The 25,457-nt window shown below is 44.3% G+C and overlaps 1 protein-coding gene and 1 long non-coding RNA gene across 4 annotated transcripts in view; one reads left to right on the plus strand and one right to left on the minus strand.

The window, feature by feature from the left end:
- The window catches only part of LOC147018117 (uncharacterized), a 104,663-nt gene extending 89,833 nt beyond the window's left edge, over window positions 1-14,830 (minus strand). The window contains exon 1 of the long non-coding RNA XR_015062288.1: window positions 14,735-14,830. This is a non-coding gene — a long non-coding RNA (uncharacterized LOC147018117). The remainder of the gene's footprint in view (window positions 1-14,734) is intronic.
- LOC147018116 (IQ motif and SEC7 domain-containing protein 1-like) overlaps window positions 1-25,457 on the plus strand; it is a 396,789-nt gene that overhangs the window by 196,903 nt on the left and 174,429 nt on the right. The window lies entirely within an intron of this gene.

The raw sequence follows: 25,457 nt of genomic DNA on the forward strand, positions 1-25,457 counted from the left end.
GCAAAATACGAGTTCAAGAGAGAATTAAAAAAAAATGTTTTCAATGCCTACAAAGTAATGCATTGCCACTCCACGGCAGGATGGCTGAGAGGCACGCGCACTCCCTCTAAGCTGTCTATCCTGGGTTTGAATCTCAACCCAGCTATAACCTGTCATCCCAGTGTTTTACAGGCAGGGTGATTAAACAATGTGTGTGCTGTCCTTCAGATAGAAGTTAAACTGGAGTCTGGATGAAGGAGGAGGGAGGGGAAGGGATGGAGGAGGGAGCGGAAGGGTGGGAGGAGGGGCCGTACATTGCCCGGCAATACCAGGTACCTTTGCTGGTTTCAAATAGAAGCCAAATTTCTTGATTGGCAGATCTGCATGCCTCTCTCCCCTTGCAGAGCTACAACGCTACCTGCACATTTGCAGGTAGCGTTGTCACTCTGTAGTTATTGGCAGATGCACAGAATTAAATTTTATTTTCGTACTTTTTCATACAATTCCAAAACAACATGAAGATATTTCTAGGAAATATCACTGGCTTAGAGTTACTATAACATACTTCAACCATGTCAGTAAGGTGATAACTGATAAATGATGAGTAAAAGTAATGGCAAATATAGGTAAAGTTTCAGGGTCTCCCCAAGATGAAAGGCCCCTAGCCTGTGCTCCTCAAGTACCATTGTTGATCCGGGTCTGTGGCAGATGGCTCCTCCGGCTTGACTTGTTGCCGAGGGATGGACCGCACACACATCGATGCATCACCAGGGTAACGATTTATAGCTGGGTCGACGTGATCATGTGGAAGGTAACCACAAATAAATTTAACTGGACCTACATCTTACCGGCATTTTGGTGCAATCTCTGTACATATTTTCACTGTATCTAAGGCATTTCTATATTTTGACAGTGACAGCTGCATACCCCAAATGCAGAGCAGTAGGCTGAAAGGCTCATTGATATGCATACTGGCAGCTATTATCACTTGTGTTTTTGCTTGACCACAGAACGTGATGGAACTCCCTTTTATTTCGTAGTCCTCCAGTAATATTCATCTCCAAAACCTTAATCACCCAGAAAATTATTTTTGAGTACAAACTCAGCTGTGACATTCAAAATCTCAAGACTGTCACGCAGTGTAATGCCGAATACTCACTCAAAGTGAAAGAAAATTCCAAGCATGATGCTCTCTGCCTTGTTGCAACTTCATATTATGTGCTCAGGTAACTTTAATTATAATCCTCCAAGTTAGCAACTGTTGTCGAGTGCCTTGAGAGAGTTTGAGATACATGTGCCCCCACCTTCTCAAACATTTCGCCTCGAAAACAAATTCCATGATTTGTCCTTATGTGGTCACCTTCATGTTATGTATATGAGCAAGAAGGGAGGAGATAGAGGATCAATTGAGAAATGATAAAATTAAGGAATATGGTGAACTGGGGCATGAGGCAGGGGTGGGAAGGTAGAGGAGGGAAGTTTCAGAGAAAGAGGACAAAGAGAAAGGAAGAGGAGTTTGGGGGAAGATGGAAGGATCGGGAAATGGGAATGTGTGGTATGAAACATAAAGTGGAGGAAGGTTGAGCTCGAAAGTTTGTAGCATGTAAATTACCCCTTGTCTCTTTTGAGTAATAACTCAGCTATTGCTCTGCCAAAGCAAAACAACATGCAGATAAGTCGAAGCTCGTGTTGAAGATATAAAAGTGGATGCTTGCGTTGCCATCTCATTAAGCGACCGACACGCTTTTGCTTGTCCTCATATTGCTTGCTCAGCAACGATCATTTATCCTGCTGTAAATATAAAAAGTAGGGCTCTGAGCATTTTCTTTTTCCATACATCTTACACAATTTACCTAAAAATGTTAGTGCTGTGAGTTAGTGCTTGTACTTATTGCACATTTGGACACCCTAAAATCAAACATGTAAACGTTTAATTGCCTGTTAAAAATAATTATTTTGCTCTGCTTTTTACATGGAAGAATATCCTCATAAAATCAGGTGATTCATTCATACACAGCTTCACTCCATTGTATTTTACTCCACAGTTTACATTCCATTGCTTCACTCATCACTGCATGGTGTTTTGATTGGAATTGAAGAAATCACATCACGATGCACTTTGCAGCTTGTAAAGCAAGTAATAAAAGTGGTTTTCTTATCTTCCAACCTCCTTCTCCATTCTCCTTTGGAGCCTTGCATCCCAAAATAAACATGACCAAAAAAAAAAAATTACCTAACGATATAAACTTCCAACAGGAACAATCGTAATCCAAATTTGGAAGTGGATGTTCAAAATATCAGACAATATAGTCCCTTTAAGGCAGAGATTCTCAAACTGTGGTCCGTGGACCACCATTGGTCCACGAGCTCCATTGAGGTGGTCCGCAGAAAGGTTGCGGAACAATCTAGGATATCTGCACTTGGCCCTGCAAAATGAACTGGTTCTTGAAAACAAAAAAATGACATCGAAGAACATCTTGTTGCTCTCAAGAAACAATTTGACGATTCATTTCCAGTAGAAGCCGAGCCAAACGACTGAATACGCAATTATTTCATGATTGAAATCAGTGAGCTGCCCTCTGGTTTCTCCAATAAGGCATGAGAGTGCTTGTTGGAGCTTTCTTGCGACAAACCATTCAGGTCATAAATTAAGACATTCCCAATTTGAGTTCTGGATTCAAAGAACTTGACACCACCGAGAACTTGCAGCCAAAGCAGTGCGTTTTCTGATGCCATTTGCCACTACGTACCTGTGCAACATCAAAGCAGGATGAATGCTGAACGCAGACACATCCACAACTGATATTAAAAATATGAGTTTTGTGCTTTGATTTGGAAAAGGACGAAAAATAGTTTCTCAAGTGGTCCGCTGAGACCCTCAACAATTCTCATGTGGTCCGCGGAAGAAAAAAAAAAGGTTAAGGACCTCTGCTTGAAGACGAATCTTGATAAACTGCTCCTTATGTTCAGTAGTGTGGTCAAATCAAAATCGAGGAGATGAACAGTGTTTGGCCGAATAGTGTTCGACTGAATTGCATTCGGCACTGTTCATTCAGATGTGTCCCTAACACTTCCTGGCTGTGCCAATTCTAATCTTGCCTTTACTCTTTGCTTGCATTTGCCAGTATTACTTCATGTTTGTCGATTGTACGGGCTGCAATCCATGCCATGTTTTCAAGGTAACGCACGGGTTTCCTGACACTTTGGCAATTTCATGGAGGTACTATTGTGCCACTCTGTAGCTCCATTTTTATCTCCATCATTATTTGTTCCGAAGAGAATCTCTTTTAATGAGATTTTGCATTTCATTTTAATGTATTTTGCATTCCTTTAAGGCCTACACCTTTATGCTTTAGGTGTTGAGTGCTAATCAGGTGCCATGAAGTGCATTAACTAAGTATATCCTCCATATCTTACTTCACAGCAGTTTATGAATTTTGTTTACCTCTACTGTACACTTGATTGAGTGTATTATTATTTCAGGCTGGCAGGATGGCCTAGACCTAGAGGTATGTACACTCCCCTCTAAGCTGTCGAGCCTGGGTTTCAATCTCCTCGGCCCAGCTATAAACTGTCATCCTAGTGTTTCATGGTCAGGGTGATTCATCAATGTGTGTGCCATCCCTCGGATGGACGTTAAGCCGGGTGTCCCATTTGTTGGCGTTAGTTGGTGGACGTTAAGTATCTGATGGTGTCCTCTGTGAAGATTAAGGGAGCTGTCGCCGGCATCATGACCAAATTCCAATTACCTGTCCTAACTACTGTGGGGAGAAGTGTGGAAACTGCCCAGCATGACTCTAGGCCAATAAACTGCTTTGGCAGAACCAACACTTTATAACAGAGAGTATGGTATTTCAGATCGGATTATTATTTCACTGTGCACGTAAAGCAGTGGTATTCCCGATGTTCATGTGAGTATACAATCCATATTTGCTATGGTCTCGTACTGCTTGCTGGGATAGTGTTGCCATACAGGTTGTGAATCTGCTTTTTCATAAATTTTTGTGTGTTCTGAATGCTTTCTTGAAAGTAGTGACCACACGAAGAGAAGTTTACTGTGACTTGTCATGTTAAAAAAAAAACATCCCATTAATTACTCAGAACCTGTTAAGTCCGGTATTGAAATTGTCCACAATGAAAATCTGTTTGTCTTAACAGGATTTTACAAATATATATATATATATATATATATATATATATATATATATATATATATATATATATATATATATATATATATATATATATATATATATATACATGTTGTTACGAATTCTGGCCCGCCTGGCGTGCGAGCGATTGCGTAACTCCAATCGCAACCGCATCGCCCACCGGACGGATAATTGAGTCGTGACCCTCCTGGAACTACCGCCAGGAGCCAGTCACGGGTGGGGGATTAACCTCACCACGATCATGCCAATTGCCCACCCGCGCAGGATGTTTTTTTGTTCTGCAATCGCTCGGATCGCTCGCCAAATTCGACCTACCTAAGTACCTGCGCGAGTAGTCGACCAGGCGATCATACCTCGCCGCAGGTCGGCCTAGGACACGAACCGCTTAAGCGGTCCGTTCCGTGCTACAGTGATAACCGAGCGGTGTTATCGCCGACCTCAACGGATGTGATTCTGTTTACCGGGCGTTCAAAACCCTCCACTAATTTATTCCGCGATTCAAGATGGCACTTTCAAAAGGGAAAAAGATGACGAACGGGATACATTTCACACAAGGACATTTATTAAAAGCACATTTTGCACACACAACACAAGCAAGGCAGTCATGCAATATACAAGCAAGAAATAGAAAACAAAAGCAATATGACCGACTATAAGCAAGGATCAATTTACATGCACAGTTACTTACACATTTTCTACTTGGCAGGACACGGCGCCACAGCATGCATACAAAAACAAAGAAAAACCCTCCCCATAGGCAGGGAGGTAGACGGGGTTCGTAAACCTTTATGGCACGGGACCTGGAGGACCGAACAGGTCCCGTGAGACTGAAGGGTCTTACCCGCGCCCTCGTGGCGCGACGGTGGGCAGGTCGCGACGTCGACTCCCCACGGCCTTGCGTAGCCGCGCCTGACCTCGGGCCCCTGGCGTGGTCAGCAAGCTCTCTCCGGCGTTGCCGCTGGTGCTTCCACGACCCATGACCAAACAAGCAAAAGACTGAAGGGCAGAAGTCAGTTTTGGCTCGGGGCCAGGGAATTATTCCCCCAAAATCAGACCCCTCTTTCACATGACCTTTGACCCCCGCTCAGATCGCACCTCCCCCACACCGAGCGCGGGGAAGAACAGGTGGGAGAATCAGGCAGGAAACAAACCCCACAGGCTTCACGAGTGCTTTTTGTTCTGCCATTCGGAAGCGGTTGTTGAGAGCGACGTTGGTGGTGGTGGTGGTTGTGGGGGTGGTGTGGGCGTGGTTAGCGTTGTGGCGTAGTTGGTGGTGGCGGTTGTTTGTGTGGAGGTTTGTTGCAATGGTGGCTCAAAATAACGATAGAAAAGAAAAACGGCTATCTCAAAGCGTTGCAGCCCGATGGATCAGACGAATACCCTTTAAACATCGGTGGGGAACTATCTGCACATAAACTTAGCATCATAACTGATCTAAGGAACCTTTATGGTGTATTGCGAATTTCCACAGCCGTAATATATATATATATATATATATATATATATATATATATATGTATGTATGTATATATACACTGAATACATATATATATATATATATATGTATATATATATATATGTATGTATATATACACTGAATACATATATATATATATATATATATATATATATATATATATATGTATATATACACTGAATACATATGTATATATATATATATATATATATATATATATATATATATATATATATATGTATATATACACTGAATATATATATATAATATATGTATATATATGTTATATATAATTTTATTTTTTCAGATCCAAACATCCAGATCCAGATGATTTTACAAATATATATATGTATGTATGTATATATATATATATATATATATATATATATATATATATATATATATATATATATATATATATATATATATATATATATACACACATACATACATACATACATATATGTATTATATAATATATACATATATAATAAAATATATGAGGTGAGCGACCCATGACAATGGAGAAGCACGGTAATTTTGTGTGCTGACAGACATCAAAGCCGATACACCAGGAAAAATTTTCAGAACCGTCGGAAAGCATCTGTAAAATGAAAATATAAATGAAAAAAAGGAAAATAAATCGATGAAAAATCAAAAGCAGGTGAGCGACTTGAGGCAATTAGGAAACACCCTTCATCTGCTTACACAATGTGTAAGCGCACACCATGAGTAATAAATATATAGCTCTTTCTAACCACTGACTGACTGACTGATATTGAAGATCAGGATGTTCCGGGTGACGTAGAAAGCTGACATTTTGTTTGCTGGTGGACATTGAAGCCAGTACAACGGAAAAAAAAAGCACAGAATCGTCGGACAACATCGATAAATGAAAATATAAATAAATAAATGAAAATGATAAATAATGCAGGTGAGTGACCCAAGACAATGGGGAAGTACAGTAATTTTGTGCCACCGGATATAGAAGCTGATATACCAGGAAAAATCACAGAACCTTCGGAAAGCATCTGTAAATGAAAATATCAATAAATTTAAAAAAGAAATTAAAATAATTAAATTAAAAATCAAATGCAGGTGAGTGACCCAGGACAATAGGGAAACACGGTTCATATGCTTACACATTGTGTAAGCATATGAACCGTGCTTCTATATATGTATATATGTATATATGTATATGTGCATATATGTATTGTATATATATATATATATATATATATATATATATATATATATATATATATATATATATATATACAACACATGTGCATAATATCGAAAGATTAGGCCACTTTGTTTACCACAGCACTTTATTGAGCCCATAGTGATACATACTGCTGGTCTTTTTTCAGCTTAATACTTGAGGAGGGAGATGCATTTGTCTCAGATCAAAGTCAGCTTCCTGATCTCTACAGCATATAACTATTTTGAGTTTGTGTGCAGCAAACTCAAGCAACCCACTCCGTGGGAATACCTCCTGTGCAGCTTCCCTTCGCAGGGCAGCTCACCGGATGACGGGATTGGGGCAAAGCCTTCGGGACCCCCAATCTTTGATGATAGGAGGGAAACCACGGGGTAACATCCCTGGGTCAGATTGCGGGAGAGTGTGTCGGAGTGGTGCTGAGGTGTCGTCCACCAGACGGCGGTCTCCTTGGGTTAACCTGAGGCAGTCCCTTCGGGTGGGTGCCTGGAATGTCCTATCCCTAAGAGAGGATGATCACCTGTCTCTGTTATCATGTGAGCTCAAGCGTTTGGACATCGGGATTGCAGCTCTCTCTGAGGTTCGGAGACCGGATTGCGGCGAGATAATGGTGGGTGGTTACACCGACTATTGGTCTGGTCGCTCTGATGGTTACCATACCCAAGGAGTTGCTGTAGCTGTGTCCAATAAGCTGACCCCAATGATAATTGAGGTAACACCGGTCAACGAGCGTATTATGAGATTAAGGATTCGTCACTCCTTCGGTGTCATTTCCCTGGTCTCTGTTTATGCTCCGACTGAGGCGAGTGATCTCACCGTGAAGGATGCATTCTACGCCACGCTCGAGTCTGTGGTTGATCAGTGCCCCAGACGAGATACACTTCTAGTCTTGGGGGATTTCAATGCATCGACTGGAACTGATAGGGATGGTTATGAGGTGTGTGTTGGTCCCCATGGGTCAGGAACTATGAACCAGAATAGCACTAAGTTCCTTGACTTTGCAAGAAGTCATGGACTTAGGGTGGCTGGTTCATGGTTTCAGCGCCCACAAGCTCATCGCTGGACTTGGTATTCCAACGCTGGCGGTGTGGCAAAGGAGATTGACCATGTCCTCATTGACGGTCGTTGGAGGATGATCCAGAACTGCAGGGTCTACCGGAGTGCTCAGTTCCTCAATACTGACCACAGGCTGGTTGTAGCAACTCTAAAGCTGCACCTTAAATCCTGGAGAATGGTACCATCCCAGCCGAGGCTGGATGTTGCCAAGCTCAGGGATGAGAGAGTAGCTGAGGAGTTTGTGAACAGGCTGAGTGGACACTTGGGGGGTCTGGGTGCTCTGGTGGGTCCTGAAGAGTTGTGGAGCGCCTTCAAGACCACCGTCCTTGATGTTGCCGGTGGATGCCTTGGAGCTCACCGCAGGGCAAAGAAGAATTTTGTCTCTCAAGGGACACTGGATACCATTGACCAGAGTCGCAGGGCCAGGCTGAATGGCAGAGCTGAGCTGTTCAGGGAGCTGAGGCGTAAAACTGTACGTGCACTGAGGGTGGACAAGGAGGCCTATGTGCGAGGAATCTGTGAGGGGGTAGAGCATCACCTGTGGACAGGTGATTCTCGTCCCGCTTACAGGGGAATTCGCGCATTACGTTCATCCAAGCCCATCCCTCGGAGCACTGCAGTTCGAGCAGAGAGTGGTAGGCTCTTGACAGAGGAGTCTGAAGTGAAGGCCCGCTGGGCCGGTTACTTTGAGCGGTTGTACCAGGCTGATCCCCCAGCTGTCGAGTTGGACGTCAAGGGTGTTACAATTCCTGTTGCTGACCCTCGAATCAACTGTGGTCCACCTTTGCTTGTGGAAACACGGGCTGCGGTGAACCAGTTGAAACGGGGCAAAGCTCCAGGGATCTGTGGCATCCATGCCGAACTTCTCAAGGCTGGTGGAAATGCTGCACTCGTGTCGTTGCATGCAGTTTTGTGCTCTGCCTGGAACACAGGCATCATCCCAACTGACTGGAAGAGGGGCCTTGTTGTCCCTCTCTGGAAAGGGAAGGGTGATCGCCAAGACTGCAACAACTACCGAGGGGTGACGCTGCTCTCAGTGCCTGGCAAGGTCTTTGCTCGGATAATTCTTGATAGGGTTCGCCACCATCTGCTTGAGCACCAGCGTCCAGAGCAGTCAGGCTTTACATCAAAGAGGTCAACGATTGACCGTATCCTTGCACTTCGTGTCCTCACCGAACGCAGATGAGAGTTTGGGCAGGGGCTGCTTGCAGCCTATGTTGATCTCTGTAAAGCGTTCGATTCAGTGAATCGGGATGTCCTCTGGAGGATTCCTGGTCTTCGTGGGGTGCCACCAAAACTGATCGATCTGATGTCTGAACTCTACTCTGGTACTGAGAGTGCTGTGAAGTGTGGTGGTACCATCTCTGACTTATTTCCAGTTGTTACTGGAGTTCGTCAGGGATGTGTACTTGCCCCCACACTTTTCAGCACTTGTATGGACTGGATTTTAGGGAGGATGTCGGAGAGATCAAGTTGCGGTGCATCGTTTGGGAATGTCAAGATCTCGGACCTTGACTTTGCAGATAATGCAGTCATCTTTGCGGAGACTTTAGACATCCTCTTGGGGGCCCTCGAGGTGCTGAATGAGGAGTCGGAGCCGTTGGGATTACGGGTTTCTTGGGTCAAAACTAAGATCCAGGCTTTCAGTGACATCTTGGATGCTGCTGTCCTGTCTATGTCTGTTTGTGGTGAGGATGTTGAGGTTGTGGAGAGATTCACTTACCTTGGCAGTGATATTCATGTCTCTGCTGGCTGCGAGTCAGAGGTCAATAGACGTCTGGGTCGGGCCTGGGGAGTCATGGATTCACTGGATCATGGGGTGTGGCGCTGCCGGTACCTGTGCGGGAGGACGAAAGTCCGAGTCTTCAGGTCCTTGGTACTTCCAGTCTTGCTCTATGGGTGCGAGACTTGGACTCTGACCAAGGATCGGACACGGAGACTTAATTCCTTTGGTACCAGGTCTCTTCGGAGAATCCTTGGCTATCGCTGGTCGGATTTTGTGTCCAACGAGCGGTTGCTGAGAGAGACTCGGATGAGATTTGTTACCTGCATAGTCCGTGAGCGTCAGTTGCGGCTGTATGGACATGTGGCTCGTTTTCCTGACGCTGATCCTGCTCACCAGATTCTCTCAGCGAGGGAGTCTCATGAGTGGAGGAGGCCAGTGGGCCGACCACGTGCCTCATGGTTGCAACAGGTTGACCATCATCTCAAGGAGATGGGGATGGGCCTGGCATCTGCCTGGGGGATGGCCAGACGGAGGCCCCTGGAGTACCGGCGGAAAGTGGACGCAGCGACGCGCTGTTCTGGCACATGCTCCCATACCTGACCTGACACTCAAGCAGCCTTCTTGACATTCTCATGCTGTTTGAAGTACTTCTCATGTTGAGCCTCCTTCAGGGACCCAACCCGGGCCAAACAGATGGGACAAATTCTAGGCCGTACGGCGGGTGTGGGACAACCTCACACTTAAGTTTGGTGATGCTATCTTGTCATGCAAGTGGTTTGAGGTCGAGCATTGTTCAGCTGCAGAAACATATGCTGGGACAGGAGACCGAGATGATGTCTGAGAATCTCATTTCCCAATTGGTGGATCTGGTCACAGTACATTGCACTGGTCACAGTCTATTCTTCAAACTAAATGAAAAGGTGACTGTTGATGTTCCAGTACACCATCAGTGTAATTTTGCAAATAGACTTGCATGACCCTAAACTTCTTTTTTGGAGATGTTGGATGCTTCCACCATCTCCAAAACGTCTATGTATCCTCCCATGTTGGAACGTCTATGTATCCTCCCCCAGTCACAATATGAGACATTCAGTTGTTTCTTCATTATGGAAGTACAGTGTTGGACTGAGGTTGTAGTGCTTTCCAAACCCTGGGCCTTTTCCACATCTTTGAGAATTTTGGTCACCCACCCGCATGACACCTTGTTGAAGTTAAGTTAGTCAGAGACAATCATGTACACGGTACATGTCCATTCCATGCCCATTTGATAACCCCATAGTAGATGCCAATGTCATTTAATGTCGTGCTTCGATCACGATGGATGAGTTCATCCACACAGGTGATTTTTCAATGCGGACATGGCCTCCTGCCATCTTCTTGATGCAATTAATCATGCACACTTTGTTTGCCTTCTCCAGGCATTTCTATCCACCTTTCAAAATGGATACAAAAGATTGTGGGTTGGGATTCTGGGATTACATGAGTTGCTGGTGCTCTGCCTGATTGAAGCCCTGAATGGAAGCATTTGATAGAACAGTCTGTAGAAGGCGGTTCCACAAATCAGAGAAAAGAAATATATAAGAGTTGAGGTGTGTGGTGAGAATGGATTTGGTGAGTTTAACGAAAGGGGTAGCTGGAAAAATGTATATGTCCTGGATAAGCTAGTGGGGGTTGGTGTGGGGGTGGTTGGAGTGCTGAGAGAACAGAGGAAGGAGACCAAAGGAGAGTTGATTAGAAACAGAGGACACTGACCTTTCAAAGATATGTGACGGCAACAAGCCTTGTGCTTCGTCTTCATCAGTGGAAATGCCAATATGTTGAGAGTTTGAAATTGCAGGTAATCCAGGAAGGCCATATATTATGCTGGGGCACCAACCAACAGTGAAGAGAGGACTCCATTGAACTACGAACAAAGGCATTGTTGCTTAGCTGTGAGTAGTTCTATTCTGATTTTTAAAGGAATGACTTGAAGGACAGAGGATTCCCAGTCTGCAGCTGGCTTTGCAAGCCATCTTTGCTCAGAAAGGTCATGATTGATTGTGATGCTATGAAACCTTTTGTCATGGTTGACCAAAGAAATAGATTGGTGGGTTCATTGGACAATCCTTATGGAGTGATGGAGTGATACTGTGAGATTTACCAGGATTGCATAACATGTGCTATTTTTCAGACCAGCATTTGATCAGGTTCACATCAGCAAAGAGTCTGCCCATCAGTACAATGGGGGTACTGCACGAGAATCATCTGCCAAAAAGGAAGAGATAGTTTCCAGATCATCAGATAAGTTGTTTATGTTGATGAGGAACAAGACTGAACCCAACCAACTGCCAGAGGGAACTCGAACCTTCACGAGGAGAGGGGAGGAGAGGGTTCCATTTATAGCAACACCTTGACTGCATGAATGGAGGAAGTCATAAATTTTGGTATGAAGCCACCTTGTATGCTCCACAGAGCGAGCTTGAAGAGAAAACCAGGATGCCTGATTATGTTGAATGCCTGGGACATGTCCAAAGAGATGGTCTTGACCTCTTGATTCAAATTTAGTTCCTCCAACCATTGCTGAGAGATGTTGTAGGTCAAGAGATTAGTGACTCAGCCAGAATCTAAACTGATGGTCAAAGATCAGGCTGTTTGAAAGGAGGGAAAGCCTTGTTGTCAGCTCCAATGATGGATGGTTGGATGCCATGACATTGCTTTTAATTGGAAGGAAGCTCATGGGCTTGTAGTTAAGACAATGATTTTTGCACCCTTATTGTGGACAGTAATGATGCTCTGACTTTCAGGCAAATGGGAGGCAGCCAGAGGAGGACAGGCTGAATAGTACAGTTAGAGGAGAAGCAAGACAGGATTTCAGGACATGGGCATTGATGCCACCTGGGACTGTCTTTGTGAGGAGTCAAGCGGAACATTATGGAATGAAAACGCATCAAAAGAAACCATGACTTCAACTTCTCAGATTTAAATCTTTCTTCAAACGAGTTACTTTTTGACTGTGTGTGTGTGTGTGTGTGTGTGTGTGTGTGTGTGTGTGTGTGTGTGTGTGTGTGTGTGTGTGTGTGTGTGTGTGTGTGTGTGTGTGTGTGTGTGTGTGTGTGTGTGTGTGACCTATTCGTTTTACCAACTTGCTGCTGTTTTGGGCAGTGTTCTAAGTCTTGTCCACCAATCTGCTCACGTATGCTTAATTTCCAATATGTGATAGACCTTTTATATAGGATCATCTTCTTTCATGTGCAGTACATGGCTGTGAGTAGCAACCTTTGCTGGGGGCGCAGCTGTTCCGCTGATGCAGCGTCTGCTGTACGTCAGAGCAGGAATTTGGAATTTGTTCAGGATGCGGCGATCTATTCTACTCTCCGTGAAGGGCACCATGGGATCTTTCACGTTCACCAACAAATGCAAGCAGACGGCATGCCCAATTTGACGTCCGTCCGATGGACGGCACACACGTTAGTGAATCTCCCTGCCTGTGAAACACCAGGATGGCAATTTCTTGCTGGACTGGGATTCAAACCCAGACTAGGCAGCTCAGAGGCGAGTGTGCATACCCCACGGCTATCCTGCCAACCCTCTTATGTAGGACGCAATTGGTCTCAATGGTACATTGTGTTTGAGAATATTTGTTCCACCACATAATCCTAATGCTACAAGTCATAGTCCAGACCATACAGCCCACCCAACGTCTTAATGAAAATATTTTAATATTTAAAGCCAATTTTTGTTTGGGCATGGGCCATCAAGCAGTTTCTATTTATGTATTGTTATCATCGAGGAGCATTTCCATTTTCTGGTAGTAAGCCTCTTCCTCCATCACTACCCCAGTCTGTTCTTTATCAATTGGAGCAAGATGAAATCGTTTCTCTATTTTATTCTCAAGATTATTGATGGCATTGCATTTCAGCACCGATGGATCATATTTTTGTCTTTCCATCTCTTTCCTGTTGCAAGAGGATCCAATTGTTTGCGATGCATTGTCGCAAATGTCATCATGAGTTGTGCACCCCATCATCATCACCGTTTTGGCTGATGAATCACAATACGGCTCTGCTGGGGACAGACCAGGGCCGAAAGACCCCAGGCAGTGAGAACAAGCAAATCGAAAACACGATGCACCCAAAAAAGCCCAAAAATTCTCGCATCCATACAAGAAGACGACATTAAAAACCAAAAAAAAAATCCAGAAATGTCCCCTTGTCCTCACGGATTCCATTGCGCCGGAAATGATGCAGAAAACACGCACACACACCCACAATCATTTATCCAAACACTAAAATAACACCACAACAAATCAAATTAATTAAAATAGCTAAATATATATATATATATAACTTCAAGACTAATATATAAATTACGATTCACAAATCAACAACACATCTCTATTCATAAAAAAAATACGCAAAGAAAACAAATAATAGCAGACAAATAAACCTCAAACCAATTCTACAGCATTCCCGGTCTCACTACACGATCATCAACAATCCTCACAACCTTCGAACCACTTTTTCACGTCTATTCCTCCTCACTCCCCCATAGACCACAAACCGAGACAGAAAGGCATAAAACAAGCCGGTAGGCGACATGGGTGGTCGCTATATAATTGCATACTGGTCATACAGTTTTTGACGGATCGGGCTGAAATTTTTTGACAAAGAGGTTGATTATAGTGCGCATAAAAGTGTGGAAGCTGATTTCTGATTTTCGAAAAAAAACTATTTTTTCTGATTTTTTTTCAAAAATTTCAAAGTCCCGTTGCTAGGCAACGGTGGCGTCCATAGCAACGGTGCTCAAAATCGTACAACTAGATCCTGGTATGAACCTACCAGTCAAGTTTCATCAAAATCGGTTGACTCCTCTGGCCTCCAGAGCTGTCCATGACATGCAAACAAACAGACAGACGGAAAACCTGAGAATAACGGTCGTCCAGCGACCACCGAATTACCACGAACATATCCTGAACACCGCTCCCCATACAAGTGGCTATAAACACGCCAGTCTCTCAACCTCTCGCCTCCAGTTCCAGCTCATTGTATCTTCCCATTTTCATCTCATGCTTCCCCTCGACGTTATCGTCCCATGGTACTGGTAACTCCCCCAATAGGACCCACCTTGTTGAAGCAGACCAAATAACAATATCAGGCCACAGCTGCGTCACGCGAAAATCGTCTCTGGAAACACCAACTGCCGCCCATGATCTGCCAACACCTCCAAATCGCCAGCTGTTGCCAACACTCCTCCCTCATACTGTTTTCACTATTCCTCACATGGCCACCTCGCACAAATTCCACCAGCATGGTGCGTGTATGTAAAATTGATGTACGAACTTTAACTGATACATCAGAACTTGGATGATGGAGGCATTTCTATCGTATCAGTGACAAATTGGGATGGCTGGGTGGCCAAGAGGTACACACACTTGTCTCTGAGCTGTCTCGCCTGGGTTTGAATCCTGACTCAGCGATAAACTGTCATCCTGATGTTTCACAGGCAGGGTGATTCATCAGTGTGTGTGTGTGTGTGTGTGTGTGTGTGTGTGTGTGTGTGTGTGTGTGTGTGTGTGTGTGTGTGTGTGTGTGTGTGTGTGTGTGTGTGTGTGTGTGTGTTTGCAACCACCAAACCGCATGATTTGCCTGGGTCAAATCTGGCGAGTCGTGTCAAAACGACCCAGATGTCAGGTGAGTCAACGTTGCTGGGTCGGATCACGGCCTTTTAATCTCCGTTACTGTACCCACTGGAAACACCGAGTCACCCAAGCTCTATGGCGATAAGCGATCACATGACTGTTCTTAATCTTTGGCCGAGCAACCAAAGTCATGCCACACGAGCGTAGTTCGCGGCGTTAACCGCAACCAATTTTTATCTTGCCAAAACGAAGTTTTTGCAAGATATGTTAGTCAGCTTGTATGTTTATTTTTTTTTGTCTGTAATCACGTATAAAAAATTCTGCAGAGCACAGTTATCATTGGAAATTTTTGTAACTTCGCATATCAGAGGCCTATAGAGGTCCCTTTCAGCGCCCAAAATTTTGAAGGTCAAGGTCAAAGATCAAGGTCACTTTGTCGCAAATCAGGGGAGTCGACGAAACCCTTATTTTTTGAGTAATTTTGATCGGATCGTCTTCAAACTTCATGGGAATATAGTTCATGGTCTGGCGCTCAGCTGATTAATTTTTGGTGGCGATTGGCCTTGACCTTCATATGTTTTTTGTTTTTTTTTGGTCTGTAATCACGTATAAATCACTCTGCAGAGCACAGTTATCATTGGAAATTTTTGTAACTTCGCATATCAGAGGCCGATAGAGGGCATTGTACTGGTGGCGATTGGCCTTGACCTTCATGGTTAGCGCCTAAGGTCAAACATATTTGACCCCAAGGCCAAATTTTCAAGTTTTAGGAACCATATCGTGTAGTACCTCAAATTGAACACCTCGATGAGTGATTTCTAGATATGTCAAGCTTGAGACATTATGACGTCATTTGGTGACATTATGAGGCAAAAGCATATTTTTCATGGTTACTCTGTAGAACGATTCTCATCGGAATCTCTCGTAGGCAGATATTCCTCAAGGAGTCGCTCCTGGTGGATAGCAGCTCTGTTCACCTCAGTGTGACCTTAAAGATGTCACACGTGGTCACCTTTTGGCAAGATACGGGTCACCCTGTGGGTGACATTGGTTTATTTTTTTTTTTTTATATACATTGTGGAGGCTTGGATGAGAGCTAACACACAATGCACAGCAAGGGGGCGGGAGACAAGAGGGGCGGGAGAGGAAAGGACAAAACAGTGGTGAACAGAGATATGAGGAGATCTGTGGAAGGGAGAGGGATGGGGCGGGGAACATGGGGTATACTAGATGGATATTACAGGGACTTTCAGGAAGGAAAGCAGGGAATTTGAAGGAGGTGGGTTTGGGATGGATTAATGGAGGTAGAAAAGATAGAGGTTTTGGATGGGGGAAGATAGGTGGTGGTGGTGAACAACTGATTTGAAGGCCTGGAGGGAAGAATGGGATTGAAGAGTGTGGGAGTTTATTCCAAAGGTGGGGGAAAAAGTAATGAAAGAGTGAAGGTGAGCAATGATACATGATTTTGGTAGTTTTACCAGAAGGGGTTGCTGTGGGACTTTGAGCGCCCTGCGGAAACATGGAGGGGGGGGACATGTTGCAGACAGAGCAGGGAGGGCGAGACTGGAGAGGAGATGGTAGAAGACAGAATGACCACCGACCTGCCTGCCGTGAGAGAGTGAGACACCCAAAGACTCAGCCTCACTGCAGGAGATACCAATGATTAATTATAAATGCCTTGGTTTCCACAGCGTGAAGAAGCCGAGAAAGGTGTGAGGCAGGAGCACCAGCGAGGGGAGAGCAGTGCTCCATCAAGCTGCGGACAAAAGCATTATATGTGGTCAGGAGCTCAGGTGGGCCGAGAAAGGACTTAGCACGATGGAGGATTCCAACTCGGCGACTGGCTTTGGAGGCCAGCTTGGAAATGCGGCTTTCCGAGGAAAGATCATGGCCGTTAGTGAGACCCAGAAGCTTGAATGAAAGGACTTCTTCCAGAGAATTGTTGAAAAAGTCGATGTTTGGGGGGGGGCATTCTAAACGGTCATTTTGGAGAGACATAGTGAGAGTGTGAGATTTGCCAGGATTGAAAGACATGTTCCACGTGTTGGACCAGTTTGTAATTTTATCCAGATCTGCAGAGAGTGAAGGAGCTGCGGCTTGCTGGTCTGAGGGATGACAGATGGTACAGCAGAGGGTGAAGTCATCAGCAAAGAGATAAAGAGGATTTTTCAGATAGTCAGAAAGATTATTGATGACAACCAAAAAAGAAGAACAGGGCCCAGAACGCTACCTTGAGGAACTCCAGCCTGGACAGGAAGAGGGGATGAAAGACCTCCATTTAGGGCCACACGTTGACTGCGACAGGAGAGGAAATCTGTGAGCCATGAGTGGAGACTTCCTTGGATATCATAGGAAGAGAGTTTGGTGAGCAGGGCAGGGTGCCAGACTGTGTCAAAAGCACGTGATAATGATGATATGTCTAGGGATGTGGCTCTGATTTCATGTCTGACATTGAGTACCTCCAACCAGTGATGGGAGAGTAGAAGCAGCATATCCAGGGTAGAGTGACCTGGTCTGAAACCAAACTGATGATCGGAAATCAAGCCATTGGAGAAGAGGAAGGATTTAATGTCTGAAGCAAAGATGGATTCCATGTCCTTGCTGATGATTGAGAAGGCTGATTAGTCTGTCGTTGCAGGGACCTGTTTTTGCACCTTTTTATGCAGAGTGCTCATGTTTGCTGATTTCCCAGCAGATGGCAGATGAACTTGAGCAAATGAGAGAGTAAACAGAACAGAGAGAGGGTGAGCAAGAGCAGAGGAGCAGGTTTTTGGACACGTGGGCTGATGCCGTCTAGTCCGGTTGCAGAATATGAGTCGAGCTTTGACAGCAAGCTCTCCACCTTGTCAGGAGAAAAGGGCACAGAGGGCAGGGGCAGGTGGATGCGACTGGGTAAGGTGGGTTCAGAAAGCGATGGGTTTCGGACACGAGATTTAGAAGCAAACCCCGAGTTTAGGAATTCAGCCTTTTCATGAGCGGTATCAGCAGTGCAGCCATTTGAGGTAATGGAGGGGGAACATACACCAGAAAAAAATTGGATTAGACACCACCAGGATTTGGAGGAGGGAGAGAGGTTTGAGAGTTCAGACTTGAGATTGGAAAGATGTTGTTTTCTGGCTCTCCTGAGGGTAGATACACACTTGCTCTGTGGTTTGTGGAAGGAACTGAAATTACCCTCATTTGGGTTTGCTTTCCATGAAGCAAGGGCAGGTTGTTTCAGGACAACTGCCTCGCTACAAGCTTCAGTGAACCAAGGGCGGGAGGAAGGGGAGGACAACTGAAGACAAAAGGGGATAAATCTGTGCATTGGAGAGAGCAAGTTTCTTGAAAGAATTCCCAGGATGAGTTGATGTAGGAGAAAGTAGCGATGGGAGACCAGTCTTGAAGTTTGATCGCTGCTTGGAGATCCTGCCAGTCAGCCTGAGTGAAATGCCAGACTCGACAGCACTGAGGTGGTTCTCTAACCACAGCCAGAGAAATGTTTACTTTGACAAGGACGTGGTCAGAAGAACCAATTGGACCGGAGGAAAAACAGCAGATATTTTTAGGGAAATTTGTCAAAATCAGATCCAGAAGAGATGGAGTACCATTGGTTGAGATCCGGGTCAGGATATTGACCAATTGAGTCAGTCCCAATGAGTCGCAGAAAGCTTTTGCTGAGGTGCCATGACAGGTGAGAGAGGTACCCACACCTCGCCAACTGGCATGATGACAATTGAAGTCACCACATATGAGGAAGAGAGAGTTTGGATGAGAAGATAGAAGTTGGTCCATGTTTTCGGATAGTGAGGTGTAAATGGAGTCATCACTGTTTGGTGGACGGTACAGTACACATACAAACATGAGGTGGGAGTGTTGGGGAAGCCATAGCCAGTGATATTCTTGCGGGTGTGGGGGAGTGAGAGCAGTGCAAGGAGAGTGAGGAATAGAGTCTTTGATGAAGAGAGCAACTCCTCCACCAGGACGAGGTTCAGGTCTGTCATACCGGAGGAAGGAGTTCCGAGGTGGTCAGAGACGTTTTGAGGGAGGAATGTTTCTATTAGGCAGATAATGTCTGGTTTGTCAGTGACAACCTGTCTGGAAAGATCTGTCAGGTTTGAGCAAAGGCCTTGGATATTTGAGGTCCACACTGTTAATGAAGAGGGAGGGGAGGAGGCTTTGGGAGCAGGGGAGAGGAGGGGGAGGCCAGGACAATGGAGGAGGTGGGAGGTAAGGAGAGTTGTTGAAAGAGTGTGGGGGATTGTTGAAGAGCTTGGGGAGGGGTGGATGAGGAGGAGAAAAGGCTGTGTGGTGCTGGCTGGAGGTACAGTGGGGGGCAATAAGAGAGGGGGCAGAAGGCAGTTGAGGATTTGAGGAGGTAGAGTGATGTGATGGATGAGAAAGAGCAGGGGAAGGAGGCAGCTTTGTGGATGAGAGGGGGAGCAACTTTGAGAAGGGTAAGTGAGGGGGGTGAATGGAGAGAGAAAGGTGAAGGGGGAGTTTTTGAGAAAGGTGAGAGGGAAGCTTGGAGGGGGGAGAGTGCGATGGTTGCTTTGAGATTGAGGTTGAGAGGGGTGAATTGGCACTGAAGTTGGAAAAAAAATGATGATTGATGGAAAGCGAACATGCATAGCAAACTGGGGTTTTTCAGTTTTTCGTTCAAAAATGCAACTGAACACATTTCTTGGGGATACATTGAAGGTGAATTATAAGAATGGAGAGAAGAAACGTTGTAACAGTTGGAATTTTTCGACAAGGTGTGAAGTATAGGTTTCATTGAGAGCAGTCTGTTGAAATAGAAAAGGAGTAGTGAATTATGATACAGTAATGAGCACCAATTAACCTTAATAGGATTTCATCAAAACCACCAGGCAAAGCCACCACAAAAAAACAGGATCTGCCAAAGAGACAAAGTCAGGTTTATATTTGAATTGAAAGCACACGAAGGACAGAAATATGAAAAGAAGCAATAACCATGATAAATGAACAATCCCCTTACCCTCTCCCTGACATACACACCCCCGAGTCATCTCTGAACAGGAACCTTAATTACCTCACCTTGTGAGCCTTCACTCGGACGACATGATAAAGAGACATGGGGAAATCACAAGACAAGAAGAGATCTGTGAGCAAACCCTGTGAGTCACCTCATGAAGGGGAACGTCCTATGCAGGCCAAATGTCCTCTGCCGAACGATGAGAGGAAGGGAGCAACCCAGTGGAATGGGTGTGGCATCGGCTGGGTGGGGCGTAGCCTCTGCTTTGGGAAGCTCAGAATGAACGCAGCCTCTGATATCACGTTTCCAGGATTCTTCACCCTGATCTTTCGGGCATCCACCTTTGACAAGGTCAGTTGCTGATGTCATTGGTGACCATATACCCCCCTCCGCTCTCATACACCATTGGATCTTGTCCTGGCCAGTGAGCAGGGCAAACTCTTTTTCTCCCCGCACCTGATGTAGGGTGGCACCACGGCCAACAAGAGTGTGGCAAGGATGACGTTTTCCTACCCAAGATAGCGCCTTGAGGCCAAGCAGAGGCTAAAAAGATACATTTAAGACAGAAAACGAAGGGTAAAAACAATGAACATAGGCTTGCAGGAATGGGGATTTTAGACACACACAATGGGGCTAGGTTTGATGTTTCTAACTACACATATTAGTGGTGCATATCTAAAATCACATTTAATTACTTCACAATTATTCTAAAACACTCATGAAAGAAACATCTGCTCTATTTTATTCATTATTAACCCATGGGAGCCATTTCCACAACAATATATGTCTTGTAGACACATACACATACACACACACACACACACACACACACACACACACACACACACACACACACACACACACACACTTATCCGTGCTCTTTTTATAGCATATTTGTCTGATGAAGCTCATTGGGAAGCAGGTGGAATGTCACCTGATACCAGATCTGATCTTGCTTATTTATTACTTAAATTACCAGAGAAGCATTTTGTTACTTTTTGGTTGGATGTGCCTTTTTTCATGAACAATAAATAAATAATATTACATATGCAGTGCCGATAGAAAGTCGACAGCCCCTTTCACATTTTTCACCTTTTGTTGCCTTATTGCCTGGAATAAAATTCCATTAAATCAGACTTTTTCCACCCTTATTTGCACATTGTAACCCACAAATTCTACAAATTTCAGAAAATTAATTACAAATACAAAACTAGAATATCTTGGTTGGATAAGTGTCCACCCCCCTTATAATAGCAATTGTAAATTAGCTCAGGTATAACCAATCACCTTCAAAACCACACACCAAGTTAATTGGCTTCCGCCTGTTATATTGTAATGATTCTGATTATTTCAGTATCAAATGTTCGTGTAGGTTGCCTCCACTGGGTAGTACATTTCACAGCAAAGACTCAAGCATGAAAACCAAGGAGCTTTCCAAAGACCTCCAGGATAAAGTTGTGGAAAGGCACTGATCGGGGGATTGGTATTAAATATTTCAAAGGCCTTAAATATCCTTTGGAACACAGTCAAGCCAATTATTAAGATGTGGAAGGTGTATGGTACCGCCAAGACCCTGCCTAGAGTAGGCGGTCCCTCCAAACTGCATGACCAAGCAAGGAGGATACTGATCAGAGAGGCCACCAAGAGGCCAATGGCAACTTTGAAAGAGCTTTTAGCCTTTATGGCAAAGACTGGTCACAGTGTGCATGTGACAATAATATCCCAAGCACTCCAGAAGTCTGGCATGTACGGTAGGGTGGCAAGAAGGAAGCCATTGCTCAAAATGCACACCTTGAGTCCCGTTTGAGGTGTGCAAAAAAACACTGGAGATTCTGAAGCCATGTGGCAAATAGTTTTCTGATCTGACAAAACTAAGATGGAACTTTTTGGCCTAAATGCAAAATGTTATGTTTGGTGAAAACCCAACAAGACACATCACCGCAAGAACATCATCTCGACTGTGAAGCATGGTGGTGGCAGCATCATGTTATGGGGATGTTTCTCATCAGCAGAGACTGGAGCACTTATCAGGACAGAAGGGAAAATGGATGGAGCAAAATACAGAAAAATCCGAGAGGAAAACCTGCTGCCCTCTGCAAGAAAGCTGAAATTGGGATGGAAGTTCACCTTTCAACATGACAACAACCTGAAGCACACAGCCAAAGCTACACTGTAGTGGCCCAGTCAGAGCCCCGACCGAAATCCAATCGAAAATCTGTGGCATGACTTGAAGATTGCTGTCCATCAACACTCCCCACACAACTTTTTTTTTTTTTTGTATACCTTGGTCGAGGCTCGTATGAGAGCTAACACACAACTCACAGCAAGGAGGCATGAGACAAGAGGGGCGGGAGTGGAAGGGACAAAACAGTGGTGAACAGACACATTAGGTGAACTGTGGAAAGGAGAGGGAACTGTGGAAAGGAGAGAGGGTGAAACTTGACTGAGCTTGAACAGTTTTGTGCAGAAGAATGGGAAAATATTGCCCAATCAAGGTGTGCAAATTTGGTGGAGACTTATCCCAACAGACTCACAGCTGTAATTGCTGTTAATGGTGCTTCCACCAATTATTAACTCAGCAGAGTGGACACTTATCCAACCAAGATGTGCTAGTTTTGTATTTTTAATTAATTTTCTGAAATTTTTTGAATTTGTTTTTCACTCGGAAGTTGTGGGTTACGATGTGTAAATAATGATAGAAAATGTCTGATTTAACGCAATTTATTTCCAGGCGAAAAAGCAACAGAAGGTGAAAATTATGAAAGGGGGTGTAGACTTTCTATAGACACTGTATACATGTAATGTAAATGAGACATACACACAGACACTCTGAGAAAGACCTGCTGCTCCACACAACATACTTTCACAGTTCATCCATTGAGAAAATCGTCAAGCTGTGAACATATTTTGCTCATGTCTCATATGTTTCTGCAACAGCCCAGTGTGTGCGTAAACCACAGACACCGTTTAAGACTCTCTCTCACACATGTGAAAGGATGACGATGATTGAAAGTGAAAGCTGGGTCCCTCTGTGGACTTTGCCACATGATATCTGCATTTGCATCCTTTTCCTTGTGGACCATGCCTACCTCCCAAAATCATTGCTTTTCTCATTATTGGTTGGGCTTCAAAGTAATAATAAAAGTACATTTACTCATCCCTTTCACCCGAATGTTCATTGCCAGGAGCCAATCCCCCCAATAATATGTAATGCGGAAGAAGCGCCCTTTGTGTGGCATTCAATTGAGCATGGATGTGTGGGCCCACCTGGAAAGTGATGCAGCCAATTTAATGTATTAAAGGATGTTTCTGTTATGAATAGTTAATTTATTTTCTCAATTTAATGAAACACTTAAACACAAACACACGGATAACTAGAAGGGCACTCGGTGGAGCACATAGCTCCGCCACGCAATGCTGGATCCAGCAGAACATATCGGGCCCAATACATTTTTGAAATATCATCCTAGTGTATCGTTTTCAGCCCTATCTCTCAATGGTGAAGAATCATTAAAAAAATTAAATGATTCTCGTATTCAGATACAGATTCAGATCTTCACCAAAATCTAATCAGTTCATCCTTCTCACACATCTAACCTGTCCACCAAGTTTTGTCCGAATCCATTCATGCCTTTTTTGAGATATTGTGCTATATATCGCTTTTGGCCCCGTCTCTCGATGGTGAAGAATCACTTAAAAAAAATTCTAGTTGCCGGATCCAGATTCAAATCTTCAACAAAATCTAATCAATTTTCCCTTGTCATACGTCCAACCTGTCCACAAAATTTCATCTGGATCTGTCCACAACCTTTTGATATATCCCGCTCACAAACAAACAAACAAACAGCCAAACAAGATTGAAAACATAACCTCCCACTTTTGCTTGTAGAGGTAATGAAAAGAGCCAAGAGTTGGCAGGCTAACCTCGGGGTATGCGCACTTGCCTCTGAGCTGTCAAGCCTGCATTTGAATCTGAGCCCAGCTATGAACTGTCTTCCTGGTGTTTCACATGCAGGGTGAGGCATCAATGTTGGGTACCGTTTCTCGGATGGATGTTAAACTTGGCATCCCGTCTGCCAACATTAATTGGTGGAAGTTAAAGATCCCACAATGTCCTTGGTGAAGAGTAGATGAGCTATCGCCGGCACCCTAAACGAATAACAAATTCCTGTTCTAATCTACAGGGGGCATTGTGATCCGGCTGTGGTCCTCAAAACGGTATCTTCATTTAATTATAGAGGACGTGTTGGCCAGTCTTCATATGTAAATCAAAGGCCTAACAATAATAATCAGAGCTATGTGGAGTGAAAAAGATGGCGGTGATAAGGCTGTATCCGGCTGTGTCCACAGTGATACAGCTGTGTCCACAGCACATTATTCTACCCTGAGCTGCAGTACATGTTGCTTCCTTGCTTGACACAACCATGGTACAACCCACACCCACTATTCGTCCAAATCTCCCTCTACTTTGTCTTTAAACCCTGCTGTTTCTCCCCTCTCGCCTCCCTTTACCAACCCCCCCCCCCCCCATCTACTGTTCCTTTTTCTGTTGAGTCCTGATCCGTTGCGTTCGCGCTCTGCTATTCCGTGAGCTTTCATATATTAACTGAAATTGAATATGCTTCCTATCATTGGGAGATAGCCTTTGGTAACCATACTCTGTGGCATAATGGTGAGAGTGTCCACTTCGAATCTGAGAGGTCAATGGTTCAAACTCCCAGCTGAGTCATACCAAAGACTTTAAAAATGGTACATGCTACATCCCTGCTTGATGCTCGACATTAAAAAAATATATAATATAGACTATTGGCCTGTAATAATATCTAATATATAAAGCTGAGTTTGTGTCTGTGGGTGCATCACAAGCACCACCCATTCAACAGGCCATGGCTTCCCCTCCAGCCATCCAGAAATCGCCGCCATCTTTTTCGCTCCACAAAGCTCTGATTATTTTATTTATCGGCCTTTGATTTACATATGAAGACTGAACAACGTGTCCTCTATAATTAAATGAAGATACCGTTTTGAGGAAACAAAGGTACATTTTGATTACAACTCAAACAATGTAATGCATGGTTTATTCACAGCGATGGTGGCAGTGGAGCAGACTAATATACACCGCCCAATGAAGATTCGTTCTCATGTTGTAGACTGTGGAGGAAAGAAAATAGAGGTCTTTCATCTATCTATAATTCCAGCAATCTCTGTGTGTGTCTGTCTGTCTGTCTGTCTG

Source organism: Eptatretus burgeri, chromosome 10 (assembly GCF_056783735.1).
Source record: "Eptatretus burgeri isolate ZD-2024b chromosome 10, Ebu_testis_v1, whole genome shotgun sequence".
Lineage (NCBI taxonomy): Eukaryota > Metazoa > Chordata > Myxini > Myxiniformes > Myxinidae > Eptatretus > Eptatretus burgeri.